This window comes from Canis lupus, chromosome 13, assembly GCF_003254725.2.
Source record: "Canis lupus dingo isolate Sandy chromosome 13, ASM325472v2, whole genome shotgun sequence".
NCBI lineage: Eukaryota > Metazoa > Chordata > Mammalia > Carnivora > Canidae > Canis > Canis lupus.
The window spans coordinates 8,129,001-8,145,965 of record NC_064255.1 but is presented as its reverse complement, the minus strand read 5'-3'; the positions used below and the strand labels follow the sequence as shown (position 1 = coordinate 8,145,965).

The following is a 16,965-nucleotide window of genomic DNA, read 5'->3' as shown; positions in this document are numbered from 1 at the left end:
GTTCTTTGCATGTGCGATGATCTCATTCTTTAGATCTCAGCTTAAATACAATTTTTCAGAGCATGTTCCTCTGAATTCTAGGTAGAGTGCTTTTACTTCAGGTAGAAAGGAAACTGTCTCCATTATTATCTATAACAGCAACTCATTACTCTCTCAATTATGACTTTGCTCACCTATTTATTGTTGGTTTTCCTCACTGGAATGCAAACTGGTCAGGGAGAAGTTCGGCCTTGTTCATTATTGCCTCTCTCGTGTCTAGTACATGGCAAGCCTCAGCATAACGCTGTTAAGTGAATGAAGAGAAGAATGAAAAGGCTTTACAGTGAAATGAAAAGATAAGAGGAAGAGAGAAGTACATGTGAACAGTGAAAGAGAGGAGAGAGAATTAGGGTGGGCGGTTTATTTCTTGTGGGGAATTTTAAAACCCTTCATTTTCCCCCAGAACCTAAGCAGACAATATGAGTTGTTATTAGCATATCCCAGGATCCTTTAGGGATATAACCATAGAATTTGACCTTAGGAAGCAAAGGAAAATCGGAGGAGAATCTCTGAAATACCACAAAAATAAAAGTCTTCAGAGACTGTGGAAGGACTGAGCCTCTTGACTCATTCATAGACTGGTTACCTTAGCCATCAACCATGCTTGTAAATTGGGAAACTCAGCTAGAAGATTAAAGTTTAAACATCTTAAGTGTGTTTACTCAAATGGATAACGAAAATGGAGGACAAAAATTGGAAAACAATTGTTAGACTATTATTAAACCTTTGGGAATGAGATAAGATGAGAAGGTGCACATATGAGAAGGTGAGGAAGAGTTAGTGCCAGGACACGGCCGAGATAACCCTGTGGTGCTGCGTAGTCAGAGCTCTCTGTTTACAGAAGGCCTGCCATCCTCCTCGGGCTTGGCTCAGGAGCTAAGCTGTGTCGGTGCAGTGTACCAGTGAGAATGACTGTTTCCACTGCTATGAGGTTGGAGCAGCTTTTTCCTGATGTCTCGTAAATGGGACTTGGACTGTAAAATAACAGCAACAAAGAGAGGGTAGACAACATAAGCGTTTTCCCATCAGCATGGGGATTTCATTCCTCCCTGCCAAGGGTTCTCATTCTGCATTGAGCAGTAGGCTGAAACCCGCTGAGCAGACAGCTGCTGCTGGCCTGGAGCCCACTGTGGACCTGAGGAGAATAAGCCCCACTCCATTCAGGGCTTAAAATAAAGCTGACTCACCACTTTGGAGATACAGAATGTGTCAGCCTGGGGAGGGCTGAGGTCAATGCTTGAGATCGTCTTGGGTCAGGCAGTAATAGAGGCCTTCAGGAGATATGTTAACCAAGCCACAAGCAACATTATTTCCATTCACCCGTTTGAATTATTTGTCCTGTTTACTATGCGAAAGATGGATAGGTGGATTTTCCAAAATTATTTTTGCTTCTCCACTGATTTCAGAAAATTAAGGATGACTCTCCAGACCTAAAACTATTTCTAAAATACCACTTTCTGAAGGGATTATAGAAATCTCCTAGGCCAGTGCATATGTGGTCCTAAATATGTAGGGGCATGCAGGACCCAAGGTTCATCACGAGGAACCCCTCCATTCCTGTTCTTTTGTGCCCCACAGTGGTGGCAGAACTTTGAGAAATAGATTCAACACATATTTTCACAAATTAAATTTATCAACCAGAGAAAAGATGAGACCATAGCTTTTTAAAATAGCCAAATAATGTAATTACAAAGGTTTTCTCAGAGGTAGCTCCCGGAGATTCATCTTCCTTTTTGACAAAGGATTCTTAAAAGCATATAATAATTCACCATATACAAAGACTATGTGTCATCAGAAACAATTTATGAAGCAGTAGGAGAAGATTGTATGTGGCAGTATATTAAACACTTCTCAAATACATAAACAGCTGGAGTTTTTTTCATATGCAAGTAATTTAAGTTTTCTATTAGTCATCTCCTGAACTTCAGAGGAAATTGGACACCATATAAATGACATGGAAACACTGAAAGACACTGAAACACCGAATGAATACATCTAAGAAACTGGATAACATTTTAATGATGTGCATTTTGTTGTAGATTGGTTCTTTGAAAATTGGCAAACTACTTCTGTTTTTAACAGAGGGATCCAGATGGACCAGAATGTTCCAAGTTCTATTTTTTTTTATCATTTCATTTATTATTTGTTGACACCAACTATTTGCCAGGCACTGTGAAAACAACTAGATGTATAAAAATAAAAAAGACATGATCCATTCCATTATGTAACTGGTTACCAGAGGAAGCAGGTTAATTTGCATGTTGAATTGTAGTTATGTCCATGAAAAGTGTCCCCCAAAAGAAATAAGTGACATTGAAAGGACTTGTAACAGGATTTCTTGACATTCTGGAAGGTCAAATGAGGGTTCTCTGATGAAGTGGCATTAATCTAAGATCAGAAGGGTGAATAGTTACTGGATAAAGAAGAGGAGGAAGGGAATTCCAGGCAAAGGAACAGCATGTGCAAAGGACTTGGAATGTAAAGAAGCTTAGCACCTTAGTAACTGAAAAAATGCCAAAATGTCTGAAACATCAAAAGCCAGAAGGAGAGTGATGGTAGATGAAGGTAAGCAGGACCTTGCTGATTTTTTTAAGTCAAAACTTTGGGATTTTATTTTAGCAGTCAATTGAAATCATTAGAAGTGTATTTTTAAAATCTGTTTTTGTTGGCTATTTAAAAGAAATAAATTGACAAAAGAAACAAGGATGTATCTAGAGAGATGCATTTAGTAGCTATTGCAAAAGTCCAGAAGAGATCATTTTAGCACTGAACTTGAGTGGTAGTAGCAGTAGAAATGGTGGGAAAAAAGTAGGTGACTTTGCATTAGAATGAAGAGTATTTGATTTACCTGGCACACGGTGAGCTTCAATAAATATTTGTTGAATAAATGAATGACTAGTTTTGCATTTAGGATTGAAAACTTATTAAATGTAAAGTTGTTCTCTATTCAAAGCATTGTCCACAGATCTAGCAGCATCAGCATCACCAGAAAATTAATCAGAAATACAGAATCTGGGCAGCCCAGGTGGCTCAGTGGTTTAGCGCCAACTTCAGCCCAGGGCATGATCCTGGAAACCTGGAATTGAGTCCCACATCAGGCTCCCTGCATGGAGCCTGCTTCTCCCTCTGCCTGTGTCTCTGCCTTTCCTTCCCTCTCTCTCTCTCTCTGTCTCTCATGAATAAATAAAATATTTTTTTAAAAAAGAGAGTACAGAATCTGTGGCCCACCAGGGACCTAGTAAGAATGGGGCCTTTAATGAGATCCCCAGGTGATTTGTATCCACATTAAAGTTTGAGAAGTGCTCCAAAGTAAGGCAACATTGGGGCCGAGACACACACAAAGTTAAAAGAGCAGGCTAGAATCAAACCAAAAGAAGGAAATGCAAGGACATATTTAAATTATACATAGATCAAGAATAAGAACCTATTCGAGATGGGCTTGGTACCTAGGCTAATTAGGTAAGATTTCTTATGGAAACTCATCACCAAAATAAGCAAATTAAAATTTCAAATTCCAAAAAGTGTTAAGACAAAACGCTAGTGATGACTAGCAGTGAGATGGCTTTCTCTAATCATAACGGTAACAATAATGATGATTCATAGTAATGAAAAGAGTAAGATGTGTCTTACTTGATAGTTATTCAGTGCCTGCTTTTATATACTTCTTCTGTTGGAAAAACCCTTAAAAGTATGAGAGGAAATGGCTTTGTATTTTATGGTGTGTGCAAGAAAATGTTGAAATTCTTCTTTACTCCCATGTATTTTGGCAGAGACTAATTTAAAAAACAAACAAACAAACAAACAAAACCCCTGAGATCAATACTGAAACCACACATAATAACCCCATAAAATCTGTATGCCTTGTATATAAAAAATATCATGTTGAGTCATTTCTATAGAGCAAGCACAAAAATATTGAAACATAGAAAAGATGTGTATGCAGCATTGCTATATCATTATGAATCTTGATAGGAAGAAAATGCTAGAAATAGTTCTGAACTACACTCTTAACTCAAAGTACCATATAACCAAGGTTACTAGGCTGCTTACCATTATGCACTAGATCAGTTCCATATACCTCAAATGTATAGGGGGCAGGGAAGGAAAGCCACAATATTTCATGTATCCTAAATATATTCCCCAAAATAGATATGGTTCAGTTGTGCTCAATGGCTCCTGAGGTTACAGAACATCATTCTTTTCTAAAGGTCTAGTTGGCAGTTGCTTTCCCTTACTCTCATCTGCTCCCTTGTGTTTATTTTATATTCATGCACATGACAGCAGAGTTACTGAATCAGCCATGCAATCTTGCAATTATTGTTTTCAGAAAAACGCACATGACAGTTATTAGATCAACAACTGAAAAACTCAAAGCAGTTACTTAATATTATTATCATGTGTGCAGAACTTGAAGAGGACACAGAAGGAACAGCAAGAATGTGGCAAGACCTAAAAATTTGACCTTCAGGAAAAAAATGAAAAAGGTGACTGGTTTGACCTTGAAAACAAGAGGCTGGGGGAGAAATTAGAAGCCTTAGTATATGGAAAAACAGGCTTGAAAGGAAGAGTTTTTAGGACTTGGTCAGCAAGACAACAGAGGGACACAGAGTTTTAATGACCAAAACAGAAGCTGAGGATTAACCTTCAAGGGATTGGAGGACCCTAGTAGAGTGGCTGCTAATGTCAGGCTTTAGCTTCAGCGGTCCTGAATTTAAAACTTGGCTCTGCCAAGTTAGAATAAAACTGACCCAAACACTGGATAGAGGGAGACAGTGGACTGCTGTTTTTGTATTGTTTTGAAAGGGCTGGAGCATGAAAGGTGGGAAGTATTTATCTGAATGTTCTTCTAGAAGAAGACTAGAACATATAACCTTCACCTCTGTTTTGTATTCTGTCAACTACTTGGTAAATTCATGTTTTCTTAATGCCCTTCCCCTTTTTTGGAGCATCAGTCCTGAAGTCACATTGCCTGGGTTTGAGTCCTGTGTTGGAATATTTCCCACTTATTTATTCTCTTGAAGTCTCAGGTCTCATACTTGGAAAATAGAAATAATAATAGTACCAGTCTTGTATGTGTTTTGAAGGATTAAACGAAACTTTTCACACTGAGTAAACTCTCAATAAATGTAAGGTCTCCGCATTGTTATTCTTGGCCTGTGTAGAGCATTCCCTGAGGTCTATGTAGAAGTCAGAGATGAATCAGATAATGAACCTGAACTGGAAGAGTTTTTAGAATCAAGTAGGGGAAATGAGACATGGATTCAGATGGCTCTAATAAAGAGGAGTAAATCTGCCTCAAGAAAGACACAGGCAGTAATATGAGCATTTAAAGACACAAGAACTGACTTTCAAGTGGGGAGGAAGACACAGGGGCACAATTTGTGGAGAAGGTGGTATTTGATCTGGATTTAAAAATACAAAAAAGAGTTTGACCATCTGGAGATGGTGTGGCAGGAGTGGTGGGAGTGGGATAATGCATTCCTAGCTAAGAGAACAGGACAGGCGTTCATTAGTAGGGTTTTCAGATTCTGCTGCTGACTTGAAGATTTGTTTCAACACATTTTCTGGCTTAAGATATTACAACTGCTAGATTTTCAGCAGTCATTTGGCCTCCCACACGCCAGCCCCAAAGCAGTGACACATCATTTGCTAAGAAGCAACAACCATTTCAATGAAATACCATGGCCTAGCATCACTACAGCCCTCATGAGTTTTCATTGTTACTCCATTGTTGAATTTACTTCCTAATTTTATCGTTTAATCATCTACATTGTGTAAGAACAGTAGTTTATTCATGATTGTTAAAAGGGAAGAAAAAACTCAAATATTCAAAACAACCTTTTCAGATTCTAACCAAGTATAAAACTCAAACTATATCTTTTCAAAACTAATGTTTCATTTCATACTATGATTAAAATGTAGAAAATCCTAGACATCAACAAATTAAAGATGCTAGAAAAGAATGGATTCATTTTCTGAAACACATAGAATTTATTGGGATTAAAATACTAGAGGGAAACATTCTTGGCAAAAGATATTCTTGGTTTTCCTTCAGGCAATTAGTTTGGAAACTTTTGCATAGTTGTAAGGGACTGACTCCCATACATATTTGTTTTTATCTTACCTCCTCCTATACATATAGTTTTTAAAAAATATACATTTATAGAAATTAAATGTTACATTTGTGTGTTCCTGTAAAAACCCTAATTGTGTAGCATGGGGTTTAAATTCTTAACTCTACTAAGAGGGCTTTATTTTCTGAAACATTGCATGATTATTAGCCAGTCAAAATTAGGCACAAGAAAGGGAAGACGGCATCACTTCGCAACTTGACCCAGGCTGAGAAAAAAACAGTATCAGGTACAGATGAAACTAGTGCACACGGGAACCATTCACGCCCTCCTCTGAGGAGTCCAAATGAATCAAATATGCTTCTCCGACTCACATGGAAATGGCAAACAACTGAACCCAGGTTCTCAGTGAAACTGTTAACTTTGGCCATAAGCAATGGCATTTCCCCTTTGTTTGGAATGAAGTTTCCTCTGAATTATAATATCACAAATTGTTCAAAATTAAACCTAATGCGTGATCAGATTACCTATGATAAAAGCAAAATTTACAATCTCATCAGAACTGATATGAACTGAATCTAATCTAATGCAGATTCCCCTGATTGGGTTATATTTCTATTGATATATAACCCCTTCTCTCCCTTTCACAACTGAGGGACAATTTTATTTTTATTTTTTTTAATGAAGGCAGATTTTCAAAGAATTTCTTAAGTAGGATACTGTACAGATTTATGAGGAACATAATCCCTTGGGAAACACATTTTGTTATAAACATTGAAAAATTCTTCTGTGAGGCTGCACTGTGTACTGTGGGAAATGGAAGGTCTCACAGTGTTCTGTATGCCACATGAACTGAGAGTGAGCAACTGTGCTATACACATGCATTTATTTACACATTAGAAGTGATGACTGCATCTGAACTCATGCTTTCTAAAGAAAACCACATTGAGAATCATCAGATTGTAGCGGCATACTGAGGTTTATCTAACTTGAGTAAGGATAAAACTCTTCACTGGGGACTTTATTTTATAAAAATATCAATGAATTCTAATTCTAGGTCATGAGAAATGCCAAGTACTGAGAAAGGAATGCTTTGCCTGTATATGTCAAACAGAAGACACCACAGTATTTTTTTTTTTCCATCCTAGCAGGAAGACAGTATGCACAGTGCAGAGAATGTGAACTTTAGAGTCAGAAATAGCTGGGTTTGAATCCCAGCTCTGCTACTTACAAGAATCCTGGTCTTGAGTAAGTTACTTATTTCTCTGAGTTCCAGTTTCTTAAACATCTAAGATAGAAATCATAATGTATATCTTGAAAGCTAATCGTGGATAGTAGATAAGATCATCTTTGTATTCAAAGTGTTTCTCAGCTCCACAAAACCGTCGGCACTTTGGAGTCTTATTAATCATAAAAATACAGATTTCAGTATCTCTGGACCAATCCCTCATAATGGAGGACTTACAGTTGATCTAAGTCTTGCTCTGTTACCTTTTGATATCCCTAGAGAGATCTCCCCGAAAATATTTAACATTTCAGTGCTTTTTCAGAGTTACTTACAAAACTAGTTTTTCACCTTTTGCTGATGGCTCTGCTCTCCATAAAGCTTGAAGTAATGCACCCACGCCATAGAGGCCACCTGTGTGACCTTTCTGTATCTCAGTTTCCTGCTATATTAAATAGATATTTCAATAATATATACTTATAGGGTTGTTGTCATCACCAAATGCATTAATAGATGCAAAGCATACATTGTAAGCACTACCTAAATGTCAATAGCTATGAGAATTTTTATTATTCTTAGAATTGTTCTAAATGTAGATCCTGGGAACAAAGGAAGATTGTTGGAAGAGGTTAAATGATGACTCAAACTATTTAATTTTATTTAACTGAAATATGAAAAGGAGATGGGATTTATACTGTACCCCATGCTGGTATGGTTATCACCAATCAGAAGATACAGTTTCCAAAAAAAAAAAAAAAAAAAGCATAAACAGTGCTCACATTCTGACATTATGTTTGAAAACCCTAAAATTGCTTTCTATGTTCTAAATTTATGTGCTGGAGCCATCTAAAACATTACCTTTTGATGATAGTACTCTCTGTATAATTTATGTCAGCATCTTTGCACAAAATTATAGTTTTGTTGCCTTTTACTCATTATTTTACAACACTAATATTACCCAAAAAGTGCCGACCTCAGTGATGACAAGCAAAGATCTCATGAACTTAATAAACTTGAGATAAAGATAAGGAATCATTAGACTGAACAGAAGGATTCATTGAACCTCAGCTCATTGACTATACTAGTACTTAGGAAGGAAAAGAACAAAGTAAAAGAACATGTATGACATGTTAGTTATAAATTTTTAGCAGCCCTGTCTAAAAGGTGGACTGTAATTAACAATTTGTGATCAATTTTTCATCCTCCAGAAAGAGAATTTCCTTATAATATCTAATTCCTTTGATGGCTTGCACGTATTTGACTTTGGTAAAATTTCAGGAATATCATCATGTAAGGAATGAGAGGAGTATCTGAAGCTAATGTTTTAGAACATTAACTAAATTGGCTATATGGCTGAGGGAAGAAACAATTTGGGTAAGGCCAAAGCATTAGTTATAACCCAAATTAAACATGTTGGGGATCTAAGGCAAAGGCAGAGAGAATGAAAGATTTCACTGCAGCTTGTCATGGAGATAGGAAAGAAGGACAACCTCCTGCAATATCTTTCTATTGCCCTGTACTGTCAAAGTTTAACTCATGCCAGCTGTCAAAGGAGAAATATTTAAAGGGCCCATCTCCATTTTCACAGGGCAGGCAATAAGATGTACACTTGTAGCTGAGAAGAATTGCATAACAGGCACAATTAGTCATGAAAATCTAACAAAAATATACAGTAATGGCTGAAATTTATTTTTAAATATTCCCTTTAAAAACAAAAACAGGGCAAAGATTCTAGCTATTTCTGCTTCTATGCAACATTCATTTAGCTGGAGGATCTAGCTCGTACAATAAGACAGAAAATGGTGCAAAGTATATTAATACTGTAATCAAAGGGAAAAAATTCTAATATCTGTATGAGAAATATAAAAAAGGATATAGAAAATAATTAGAAAATTAGAATTCGTAGAAAATAGAGAATTAGAATTTATAGAAATTGTAACCTAAGTCACCAGGCCAAGGGGTCATATTTTTAATTACCTTTATATGTTGTCATTTTAAATAATTTTCGAAGGCAACTGGAGATTTAAATATTTGTGGCACATTTCAAGTTCGTGCTACTAGGGCTGGAGGAAATACTCTGAGTATCCCCCCATAGACATGGAAGTTCATTAAACCTCCATTAGTACACAAGCACACACATACAAACACATGTACATACAACTTATTTATGAGGCCTATAAAATGGAGATTATAATTACAATGACAATACATATCTCAACACATAACATAATGTGTAGCGTCATAAGATGGTCATTAGGATTAAATGAAAGTACATTTAATGTGATATCATTTAGTGCTGAGTGAAGTTCCTAAAAGATAGTGTTCAATAATTATTGAAGATGATAGTGGTGATTATTTTTTATTTCTAATAAAAGCCTTATGACTTGAATCACAAGAAGCCAAAAACTTGAATCCTATGAAAAACATTCAGCCAATCCAATGGCATATCTATCTAGTAGTTACTGAGCTGAATGAATGAATTTGTTGGTCTACCTCCAATTAAGATCTAAAGGGATCTTCTGTGAAAGAAATCGTTAAAGCTAGGGAAACAGAGTTCTACATTTTCCTTACCATTGGGTATAGACTGCAAATTTAATGGAAACACATTTGTTAGCAAGTTTACATGTAACTGTAATTTCAATCTATACAAAACTATACATTTTCAAAGCATGGACAATTATTTACCAAACCACCATGAGAAAAAGCCAAAAACTGTAAGTTAGCTTTATGTGGTAAATGCTCACAAATTGAGTCCAATGAACAAACTAAAGGTGATTCCAGAAGTTTTAAGGGAAAGAGGAGGAAAAGATCCCAGAAATCTCTGTGTGGTATTTTATTTTTTGTTGAATTTTTGAATTGTCATTTTGTGGTAATTGTTAGGGTGAGAGTATAGTTAAGATTGCAGAAGTTACCTCACCCGTCTTTTGCCAATAGCAGATGCCAGAGAATGGGTACTGACATCAAAATAAATTTAAGAGGGGATCCCTGGGTGGCTCAGTGATTTAGCGCCTGCCTTCAGCCCAAGGCAGAGTCCTGGGATTGAGTCCCACATCAGGCCCCCTGCATGGAGCCTGCTTCTCCGTCTGCCTCTCTCTCTCTCTCTCTCTCTCTCTCTCTATATATATATATATATATATATATATATATATATATATAATGAATAAGTAAATAAAATCTTTTTAAAAGATAAAACATAAAATAAAGTTGAAGAGAAAGGGATAGAGAGAGACAAGTGAGAGGGAAGGGAAAGAAATGAAATTCTTTTCCTTTCCTTCTCACACTCCACTCTCATTTCTTTCTCTTATCCTGCTCTTTCTATATCCCTTGACTCTTCTCTAAACTAGATTTCTTATGTTCATTTATTTTCTATTTGTTAATAGAAAGGAATCATCCAGTTTGACAGAGGAGCTAAATATCAATGCTATGCTCTCTTCCTCTATGTACATAATATAACACAACCAAAGCTTTGCATAGGAAGAGAATGAAGTAAATTGTCTGAAAAGGTATTTCTTAATGGAAAGATTTGGATGAGGATTGTTTTTCTGTTTTTAATTTTTATAAACAGGTTATAGTATTATTCTCGAATAGTACCTTAGTGCTATCTCTAGCCCTAAACAATATTCTATATAAAACACAGAATCCTAGAATTGTATCAGTGGGCTGAGTCATTTTACCTGTCCAGGAGTTCTGTTCCTTCCTAATCCCCCCTTGATTTCCATTCTAGGAGTCTTCCTTTCGCAATTGTGTAAGGTATCGGTGGGAAGTAGCTTCTGCTTTCTATGGCCCAAGTCACGGAGATCAGAGAACCTCTTTCCATGCCCCCTGTGCATGCGATAGGTGGAATGTGATCTAAGCCACGCCAATGAGATACTCTCTCTCTGGACCTGGGTAAAGGATGCAAGGGTATGAGTTAGGGCCAGAAGTTATTCTTTACTGCTATGAGGGTGACAAGTTACTTAAATTCCTGCTGTATACCATTCCATCTGTGAGCCCCAGATGTGATCCAAGTAAACCTTTCTACTTAAAATAGCCACAGTACATTTTTGTTGATTACAGTCAAAAGCTGAATTTTATATTGTTTATTGGAAGAGCTCTTGGAAATTCTATCTTAGGAAATGATATAAACAAGGTAAGTGGTCACCTGGAAAACAGGGTTCAGAAACATCAACCCTGTCCATATATATCCATCACTCTCCCAGGAAGATTGACAATAGATTTGGAACACACAGTGTTTTATCAATAGAGGGACATTCAGACATTTACACGAATGGCTTAGGGTCACTGCCTTGGGAAAGTCACACTCAACAAGGAAAAAAAAGTCAATTCTCAAAAAAACAAGACAAACTTTTAAAAATTCTAAGCAAAGGGTATAGGATATGATAAAGGATTTTTGCATTCCTGAAACCTGCCTTTTTATTAATGAAATTCATATTGGTATATATAACCAACAGAGTTCAGAAGAATGCATATAAGAGCTGATTTTTCTATCCTGAAGTTGCTTTAAAAAATCAGGACTGAGGCAGAGAAAGAAGAGCAGTAGGAACACAGATTAGGTAGTTCTCTGAGGAGCATCTCACGCCGTCTTCTCCACATTGTCCCAATTCCAAAAGAGGTTTAGTAGGATCACAAGGCAGATTATATGTTCCCAGGCTCTGCTGGAGCCTAAGGAGGCAGGAAACCTTCTTGTGATCCTCACACCAGGGGTGGTTGCAGAAGAACAGACAGTACTACAGTGTCTAGGGGCTGCTTGTGCCTACCCCAAGTTTTTTGGTATCAGAGAGAATAAGAAAGTTTTTCTGGTCCCCAGAAGGATCCAGAAGTGTCTCAGAGAAGATCAACTTCTCTTAGGAGCCAAAAGGATGGAATATGCATGGACCTATGCCTGCAACGACAGATGGTAATTCATCTTCTCCACAGATGCTAGCGGAACTGGATGCCAAAACATAAAGAAGTATGGAGATGAAATACTTCAGTGGACATCAGTCAAATATCTGATAGAGATCTTCTGTGTTTACTTGCCCAGAATCCATGACTTCTGCTTCTGCTAGGAGCGGGTTAATTTTCCTTTAGGAAAGCCCTCATCTCTGTTCTTTCTACATTGCTCCTGTATGAGACTGACCCCACCCTCTGGCTCTAGAGGTGGGCAAGTCACTCAGGCACAGCAGGTCACAGGCAAAGTGTTTGGTTCAAAATGAGTTCCTGACAATCCAAAACAATGAGTTATCTTGAGGTATTTTCACTGCAGTTATTGAAAACTGTGTTGGTATGGAGATGCTAATGGCCATCTTTTCATGTTAAGGTAAAAGCTTGCCTGAGAGAGGAACCAAAGTAATGAAATGAAGAGATGGAGAAATACAAACTGTCTTGAAGTCATTATTGAAGGCCTGGATTATCCAGTTCTGCATGGATCAGATTTATCCCTTGAATATGTTTTGACTATAGGCAACATTTTTTTCCTATTGTTAAGCGAAATATATTCGCTTGTAACAAAAAAAAGCCATAATAAACATAAACTCTCTTTGAAATTAAAAAAATAAAATAAGAACTCCTTAGTATGATCTCCCAGGTTATATCATCAGCTCCTTGCCTGATTCTCCAACTTCTTATTGTACTCTCACCCTCCTCTAATAAAACTCCATGAATACCAAGGTTATCCTCCCTTCATCCTTCTGGGTCTCTTCTCTGTGTTCCACATGGCTCACCCCATTCTCATCCTTCAGTCCCTGGCTCAAATATTAAAGAAAGCTTCTCTGACCAAACCTGTTCCCCATCTCCCCACTTCAAATTTTCTCATTTCATCACTCAGTTTTTTTCATGAAAACTATCAGTATCTGAAATGATCTTGCTATTTAGTTGTTTACCTTTTTTATTGTCTCCCTTCTCCACCTGGAATGTAAACTCTGTGAGGGAAGATACCTTATCAATCTTGAGAAACCCACAGTGCCTGACTTTTGGTAGGCATATAACAAATATTGCTGGCAAAAAATCATTTGGGGAATATAAAAAATGGTGAATTTCATTTTTATACACAGCAATTATATAGTGCTGACTACAATGCCAGGCACTGTCCTAAGGATTTTTTAAATTATTTATTTATTTTTATTTTCATAACAATCTCATAAGGTTGGAATTAGTCTTACCTCCATATGACCGACCAGGAAGCTGAGCTGCATGATAGTTAAGCCATATGCCCAAATGGGAGAGCTAATAAGGTTCACACCCAGCAGCTGGTTCTTGATTAATTTCTCTCATCCTCTGTGCCATGCTTCTTGAATGATTCATTGAATGATTTGATAAACAGATTGGCTACTAAGAAATCGATCATCTCTAGGTGGGCTGAGAATGCCCAGGTATGAACTTAAAAAGCAAGTGTTGACCATGGGTTCCATGCTCAGCCCAGCTATTAGAGGGAGGTCCTGAGAGGTCCAGCCTCACACCCGTAACTGCTGCAGCACCATGCATGCTTGGGAGAGTTGTTAATTCACAGTAGTGGGTTATGAGTGCTTATAAAGTGTTTTACATCTATTTAATATTATTATATAACTTTGGCCAGTTGAAAAGATACCAATTAGTTCATTCATGGAGAAAGATTGCAAAGACTTTCAATGAGAAAAGACCTCAAAGGCATATTTTTACCATTCCTTATGAATTGGCATGACATTTTATAAAATCTGATCAACTATTTTATAGTTACTGTTTTGGATTTTTGTAGTGTACTTCGAATCCTACTCCTTAATAATTTTACAGTCTTCATGACCTGCACTACTAATCATTTGGAAATATGATTAATCCTAATAGAAAGGATGTTTCTCATTTAATCTTCAAAGCCATTTTTATGTTAACCAACATTAAAATCTGTGAGTATATTCATTTCTTTCCATTGAGAACATTAGTCTTCCCTTGTTACAGACAACATTTTTTTTCTGTCCTTCTTTGGGTAAAACTTAATCCTGCTGAAATGAGTTGCAGCTGTTGTACAAATTCATATTTTTATACTGATAGGAAGCAGTCAGACATTTCAACTATTCAGTTTTGTTTAAAAGTAAGTTAACAGTTCAGTTCACTCTTTAGGAGACACAGATGAAGGAATTGTACAGGAATGTGTTTGTGGCCAACTGAATGTTTGTGATTAAAAGTACTTATGAAGGCAACATTGCTGGACTTGAAAAAAGTTATAAGGTCCTACAGCCTGGGAGAAATTCATTGAGGGAGAATCCACTAATGCTTGACCTCTGGCACTGGTAAATACCAGCCAACGATGCACAGACTTCGCTTCTAAATGACTAACTCTTACATAATTTCCTTTCCTTAACAATTCCATGAAGTCTCCAATTTTTAGAATTACAGAATCTGACATAACAAGATAAACTTTGATACCAGGCTTCCCTAAACACTGACCACTTTCTCCTCCTATCTCTATTCCTGACTCAGAACCATATTGATTTCCTTTTCTGGGAAATTAGAAAGCATTAGGAAAATTAGCATTTTGTACATTTTCTCTATATCACATTTCCCACTAGCAACTCATATCTTACCTAACTCATGAAATAGTGGCTAAACACAGGAACCTGAGGCTAAACTGGTTGAGGTTAGAATCCAGCTAACAGAAGTCTGTTTGAAGGCATCCCTGCCACTTTTAATAGTTGTCCAACTCAAAGTGAGTTAGAAACTCTTTTAAACCTCAGTTTATTCACCCCTAAAAAAGGGACATTATTGCCTACTTCAAAGAATGTAAGGACATTAAAGAAAACAATCTATGTTGAATACCTAGTATCTAATAATTAATCAACCAAAATACCCCAATAGTCATAGGAAGTAGTAAAAGCTTAACTCACAATCAAACACATATATGGCTCCAGCTACCATCAGCTGGTAAGAGTCAGAACTAATTCAAATGAACTTAAGGAAAACAACAATTTATTAATAGAAATTCAAAATAATACTGGGGTGTCTCATAGAACCCAAGGACAAGAATACCACTGGATTTCAGGAAGAACTGGAAGAGAGACTTTACAGTCAGCAGGACTCTCCCTGTCTCTAATCTATTCACATTTCTGAATCTCCATCTGATCCTTCTGTCTTCCTCTATAGTTAGATTCCCCTTATCTTGTCCATATGGTAGAAGTTATGACTGTTACATCTCCTAAGGGTTATAGGGTCAGCCATTCAAGAGAAGAAAGTTACTTATCTCTTTACATGCCACATCCAAATCTCTGAGGAAAAGCTCTGCTAGTCCACTTTGGCTCATGAACCCACAGCTGGTCCAGTAACTGAGGACAGGTTGCTGCTGTTACAATCCTATTGATGAAAGGGGTTAGTGGTAGGAAAGAACAATTTAGTTTCCAGGAAAGGAGTTTCACAGGTGGCCAAGAAAATCACCAGCCTTCTCCAACTCTGTCCAGCTCTCTTCTCGTGTTGAGATATTTGTATTTGGGAGGAAAGCTCCCTGAGTCATTTCTTGGTGAGCCTGGCTGTCATTGTTGTTGATGCCATTCTATTCCCAGACATAGAACCCTTCTGCTGTACTCATTTTAGCACCACAGCAACTGCCATTGACACAACTTGTAGATTATCAAAAGTGCTTATCTGATTCATGTGCTTTTACCTTTCCTTACCCTAATGGATTATAGAATCCCGGTGCTTCAAAGTGAATTTGGAAAACAGAAATCTCTCTCTCTCTCTCTCTCTCTCACACATACACATACACACACACATTTTAAAAATGAGAAAACTGAAGCCCAGGTAGGTGAAAACCTTAGCTAATATCACATGGCAAATTGGTAAATCAGGACCAGAAGCCAGGTCTCTAGACCTATAGACTAATCTTCTTCCTAAACTAAGTTGGAGTTTCTTATTCGCCATCACCATTCATGACCCAGTTCCTTCTCCACAAGATACAGTTGTGTGTCGGTCTGAGCACTCCAATTATAGCAGTTGCCTTTTCCAACCCTAATTATGACGTTGCTGATTGTATCTGACTTCAGAGAAAGCAGCTGCTGCACATGACTCTGAATTTCACTTGCTTTGAGCTTAGGGGCAAAAACGCTACCTGAAAGAGATTTAAATCATAAACTTATTATTTATAATTATTATTTATCTTTATTATTATTTATCTTTATTGTTGATATTTTATTATTATATTGATTATTATTTATTTTGATTTTGATTTTTCCATTGTAAATTCTTTATTAGTAGTACATATATTAAGCTAAGTATCCTATTAATGACACTTAGGAAGATATTACAGAGGAAGATAGCAAAAAATGTCTAATTGTGAAGTTTGACAACATCCTGAGACTTATGAATATTATGAATATTACGAATATGCCTGTGCTGTTGAGGTAACCTGCCCATTTCTAGAGGGAAAGGGATCAGTGGTTCCTGGAGGAAAAAAACAAAACAAAACACTTACAGTGAGATCTGATGGAAAATGCTTTCATCTACTTTTGGTGATTCTTCAAATAAGCCTAAATATTATATATTTTAAAAATAAATATTATATATTTTAAAAATAAAGATTACTCTATAATTACTGTCTAATGTCAGATGTTCCCAAGACTATGTCATAATGTATTGAGCTTCACAATTATTTTTTTTAAGACACATTTATTCAGCATCATGATCAGACTA

At 36.8% G+C, this 16,965-nt stretch overlaps 1 pseudogene; it reads right to left on the bottom strand.

Annotated features, from left to right (window-relative positions):
• Window positions 1–16,251, bottom strand: part of LOC112662298 (ubiquitin-conjugating enzyme E2 N-like) — a 66,705-nt pseudogene extending 50,454 nt beyond the window's left edge.
• Between the last annotated feature and the right edge of the window lie 714 nt (window positions 16,252–16,965).